The following is a 5,774-nucleotide window of genomic DNA, read 5'->3' on the forward strand; positions in this document are numbered from 1 at the left end:
GCGAGCTTGTAACACCATGTGTTATATTATGTGATCCGACCCGTCAAATTGTCTAAATTGCCCCCTCCGTCCCAACCCTCTCCTCTGTCCTGCACGGGCAAGCTCCAACTCGGAGTCCAGCGCCACCCCGCCGCCTTCATCCCCTTCTCGCTCTCGCTCTTCTCTAGTTACCACAGCGTCGCCCGGACGTCCCCACCGCGGCACGCGCCATGACTTGCTGTTTCTCGCCGCGCCCAGGGCCGCGGTCAGGAGCCTCGCCGCCACGCCAAGCCGGGAGCCGACCCCACCGTTCGCGACCTCGTCAAGCCGGCGTTCGAGCCCGCGGCCACGCCACCTTGAGCACTCAGGACGGCGATGAGGGAGGAGCACCCGATGGCACATCGCTGACCCAGTTAGACCTTAGGGCAACCAGGGGCAGGGCACATGCACACCAAGGCGCTTGGGCTCGGCGAACTCGCTCGCGCTCGGGCGGCGCGGCGTGCGGCGCTTGGCGGAGGCCGGAGGGTGAGGCGGCTCTCCCAGACTCGGGGCGGCGGGTGGCGGGTGGCGGGTGGCTGCCTTGCGTGCGGTGTGCCTGGCCGCAGCCACGTGCGTTGCTGGTCCGTCTCCCGGCTGACGACAGTGGCCAGCGGCGGCGGCGCCCAACGCACGTCGCGTGGCGCTGGTGCTCCTACGGGCGCCTGCCGCCTCCCCTGGCGCTGCCATGCCTGGCCAGCTAGCCCCTCAGGCCTCACTGAATCGAGTGGGTTGTACCACTGTTGTGGGGATTTATTTTTGGGATTTTGCATTTTTTTTGGTGAATCAGTAACTGTTGAATGGGTGCTGGGGGAAGATGACGCACGTGCACACCACATGTTCGAGCGAATGCCTGAACCATGGGCTGCCACGAGATATTCTGTTGTTTGCTAATACTATGTGATGCCCGATGAGATTGCTCAGGTTGTCCTGGGACCCAGGATGAGAAAAAAATTATATAATTTTTTAAATTTTAGTTTGGCTTATTATTATTTTTGTCTTGAGTTTAGTCGTCGGTACCCGCTAGAACAAAAGTACTGCCGTTGGAATATGGTTGTTTAATATAAGAGTAGCTGAGTTTTCAAATTTATGATGTTGAAAAACTAAAAATTATTACAAATAATTTGAATATCAATTGGATTAGTGTTAATAAAAAATATTCAATTTTGACACCACGGAGTAGTACTAAAGCAAAGCGAAAAATATAAAACTCTAGCAGACTTGAATGGCATATGGGGAAGGGAAGAAAATTAGAACTCTAAGGGCTCCTTTGGATGACAGGGGGGCAAATGCGAGTGGATTTCAACACCAAAGGAGATTTTGACCCTGCACATGACATCCCCTCCCACTCCGGTGACAGTAACCCGCGGATGCCAAATTTCCCGCGGTGCAATCTGTGCACGGGAGCGAGAACATGGGCGTGGAAAGTCGTGTAGCTTCGGCGCAGAGCAGAGCAGAGCAGCAGGTAGGCGACGCCGGTGGCCACTCCGCTGGCGGCTTTGAGTGCAAGCGTGTAGATGGCCGCCCTCGCCCCGCATGAGCCACCACGCGTTGCCCACTGCGCTCGCGCGCCGCCGCCCGGGCTCCGCCGCGGACACAGCAACAGTGACGGCGCACATACGTCGGTGAGGTAGACGAGGAAGAGCGTGGCGAGGAGTGCGAGCAGCACGTCGAGAAAGAGCAGCATGAGAGAGTAGTCCAAGAGGACGACCGCGAGGCGTGAGCATGACCAAGGCCACGATGGCGGCGGCGCGGGCCAGCTCCAGGACGTACCCAAACGCGACGGTCAGCACGGCCCCAGACTTTGCCTTGGGCCGCGCCGAGCGCCTCGGTCACAGTGGCGCGTCGGTCTGCGGCGGAGAAGACGGTGGAGATCTTGATGGCGGATCCGGCCAAAACGGCGGCGAGGAGGCAGCCGGCAGCGGCGAGAAGAAGTCGCTGGAGGTCGGACTGGAGGGCCTTGACGAGATTCCGGTATGCGGCGGTGGCCAGGTCGACGCGGCTAGTGGCGTCTGCGTCCAGCAAGCACAGCGCCGTCCAGCGGCTGCACGGACAGGGCGTTGCTGAGGAGCAGCGCCGCGGCGAGGGCGACCGTGAGGACCAGGAGCGGGATGAGGAGCACGCCGTTACGGCCTGGGAGGACGGCGTCGTGCTTCAGAAACGTCAAGGAGCTATGGCCATGACGAGGCAGAGACGCTCGGAGATCCAGTCATCCAGCGAGCGCGAGGGAGAGAACGACGGGGAAAGAGAATCGCGAGTGCGGAGTAGTTTTTTCTATGCCCCGGAGAATTGACGGGGATAGGGCTACAAAGGCACGGGGTTACGTGGGGGTGTGGTGTATCCAAAAGGGCACCGTGGATTGGTGAGGCAGCGAAAACACTGGCCTTCTCCCCCACGCGGATTAGCCAGGGATCCCCACGTGGATTGGGGTACCCAAAGGAGCCCTAACTGACTTAGGGGTAAAATGGTTATTTCATCTATCTGTTTAACACCGTTAGAGGTAAAATTAGACGCAATGGCGTGGGGGGCAAAAAAGTTTGGACTGATGGCACCTGTGACCGCTCCAACTTTTCAATGAATCGTAGGTAATTCCAAACTTTTATAATGGCACACTGGTAAAAGGCTCTAGGATCTGGGACCGCCTCCACATAATGGTCCCCGGTGGACAGCAGAAGCAACCATGGCGGATTGGGATTGAGCTGAACCTCCCAGCCTAGGTCCGGCTAGATGTGATGCTCATATCCCTTTTGGCACATTTGGAAAGCGCGGAATGTTATGGTCTTTAACAATGATGACGTCCCCCCGCATGTTGTTCTACGTGGTGTCATCCACGAACTAGATTGCTGGGCCTGCATATATAAGAAAAACAAGAGCTTGATTGGTGCCTGGGAATCTTTCTTCCAGGAATGTCTTGATTCTATATGTAAACTTGCTCTCATCTTTCTCTTCCTCCACCTGTACCTCCCTCTCCCCCTGTAGTGCCAGGGCAATTTTTCGTAAACGCTGAGCCAGCTCTCTTGGGTCCTTTCCTTCAATACAAGTAAGTGGAGCGATGCTCCCCTGAATTTTTCAAAAAAAAAAAATTTAACGATAATACAAGATAAATGGTCAATTAAGGCTCTATTTGAATCCCGTGGACTAAACTTCAGACCACTTTATCTATTAAGGCTCCAAATAGGAGGTCTAAAGTGTTGTGTAAGTTTAGACCACCTTAAAAAAACTCTAGATCACATAAGTAAGCTAAAGTGGTCTAAAGTTTTAGTCCTCAATTTTAGACAACTAAAGTTTAGACCAGATAATCCAAACATATCCTAATTACCTACATATCTTTAGCAATTAGGCTACTTACTCGTTCAGTGCTAGCCTCCAAGTGCCAATCATCTCAAGTTTTTGATGGATCTATCATCTATGGCACTACGACAGTTTGGCACTTATCAGTATGCACTCTCCTAGCGCCCCTCGATGACGTTGTGTTGTTTGCAATTTGATGTTTGCAGTGAAATACTAGACTTGAGATTCCCTAACTGCAGACAGTGACTTAGTGAGTTGGACCGGGACGAAGTAGCTTAGGCTGAATGGACAGACGTAGTGTAGCCATTCCTAGATTTGGCACCAACCGTATCGTCATGGACTCCACACACGCACAAAAAAAAGTCAAATACAGTATAGAATATTGATTACCCAGGTGAGTTATAGTTAGGGGTGAAAGAGGTTGGGGTAATTCACCATTTTGCTCTGATCTGAATTTAAATTTTAAAGATGCGGAGAAGAACTTTTAATATTCATGCGGATATGGATAATTGAATCGGATTATGAATATGGAATCGACAAAATCTAGTGGATATAAATTATCCGTAAATTATATACGGATTATTCGAGGTTTAGAATAGGATATCTGTAATTTATCTTCATTGACTAAAACCTAGAGAAATTTAGGATTTAAAAAAGTTTGTTAGTTAAGAACTCTTATTCTATGATGTCGTTGCTTGGCGTTATAGATTTGGAATTGAGATCTTACTAGCTGTTGTTACATATTGGATAATAACTTATCATCTATGAGTGAGGATAACTTATTTATGCTAATCGTAGTCGGTGCGATAGCCACAACTTGAATCAATGTATGATTATTGTCTACTACTTGTTATTGGCTCTTTACAAAATTAATTCTTCACATACATGCACATATACTCGACTATTTAAATCCATATTCAATTCGATTCGCTCCATATTTGTAAGTTCCGACATCCGAAAAACACCGCATCTGCATCCATGTATTATCTGCTCTGATCCGAATCCGACAAAGAAAAACATGTTAGAATATGAGAGAGGCACTACCAATCCGATCTGTTTTCATACCTAGTTATAGTTTTGGCCCTAAAAATTTAGAACCCGTACCATCGCCCGAGCAGGATGCCACCGTGTGCGCCAGGCAGCTCTAGCTAGGGGCTCAACCAAACGAGCGTGCAAAATGAAGGGTTTGTATGGTAGGGTTTGTCCTAGCTCCACAAAGCTGTTTTGTAGCTTCTCCTACTAAACAGTCTCTGATTAAACAACTTCTAAGTTGTTTTTTCAGCTTCTCTCACATGCATAGTTTCACAGGTAAAGATAGGTGGAGATGAAAATACTAGTTTTTTCAGCTCTCTCTACTATCTTCCTTAAAGTGTTTTTTATGTTTAAAAAGAAAAGTTTTAGCTTCACCGGTGAAGTTGCTTTATAAAACCGAAATAAAAAAAAAACTAATTCGCTAGTGAAGTTAAGCCATACCAAATGAAACCAAACTCTGTCACCCTAATTTTTTACAATTTGACCATTTTCTGAAGAAAATTTATGTTTGGCCCCCTAGGAGACGTAAACACATCTTTGGACCCTGGGGTCGGTGCTAGGACTCATGTTACCAAGGTAACACATCTTGGCGCCACAGATCTTGGCTCCGATGTGCCTGGTCGAGCACAGCATGGCAGCCTAGGTGGCGTTGACGTGGCTGGTACCTCGACGCCAGAATACATGGCGCCGAGCTCGGCGCCACAGATCTTGGCGCCGACCTCGACGCCATGTATTCTAGCGTCGAGCATGCATTCAAAACCCACGGTCAAGTTTCTCTTGCCGAGGCTGCTCTCATTTCTTCCTCCCTCTCGGTTTCTTCCTCTCCCTAACCCGCCCAATCTCTTGAATCGACAAATTTGACCTTGGATACTTGGATTTGATCCATACATCTTCGCGAGCAAGGTATCATCTCTCCCCTTATCATTTTCTACGCATTGATTTGGTTTATATTACGTTTATTTTGCAGCCCTAGATACGTTATTACCTAATGTTTGAACTAATTTTTTATTATTTGTATTATGTAATGGTAGGATGCCAAGGCGTGGTAAAGCTAGTAAGCCAAGGTAATCTCTTATCATCGTGTTATATTATGTTTTCATTTATGTGCAACAAATAGAAAAACATTGTCCGTGAATATACCATAGAACTAGCAAGTTATGAAGACTATTAAGTGCAACGAGACCACTTTCCCTTTCTCTGGGCATCGGGATTCTCCTCCATCGCTGCCTTCGCTCGCTGCGCACGCTCAAGCTTCCTCTCCCTCTCCTTCCTGTGCGAAGCAACATGCCTCCTTTCCTCCTCTTTCTTGTGCTCCTTTTCTAGAGCCTCCTCTCTGTGTCTATCTCCATCATCTCCTTGTCCTCTGCCTCCCACCGTAACAGTTCTGCATCCACTCCTTGTCTTCCGACTTGATCTCAGTGTCAATCCACTGCTCA

General features: G+C 49.2%; 1 pseudogene; it reads right to left on the reverse strand.

The window, feature by feature from the left end:
* Positions 1 to 1,273: 1,273 nt before the first annotated feature.
* LOC136530324 (uncharacterized) lies at positions 1,274 to 5,228 on the reverse strand (annotated as a pseudogene).
* Positions 5,229 to 5,774: the final 546 nt, after the last annotated feature.

Source organism: Miscanthus floridulus, unplaced genomic scaffold (genome assembly GCF_019320115.1).
Source record: "Miscanthus floridulus cultivar M001 unplaced genomic scaffold, ASM1932011v1 fs_106_7_8, whole genome shotgun sequence".
Lineage (NCBI taxonomy): Eukaryota > Viridiplantae > Streptophyta > Magnoliopsida > Poales > Poaceae > Miscanthus > Miscanthus floridulus.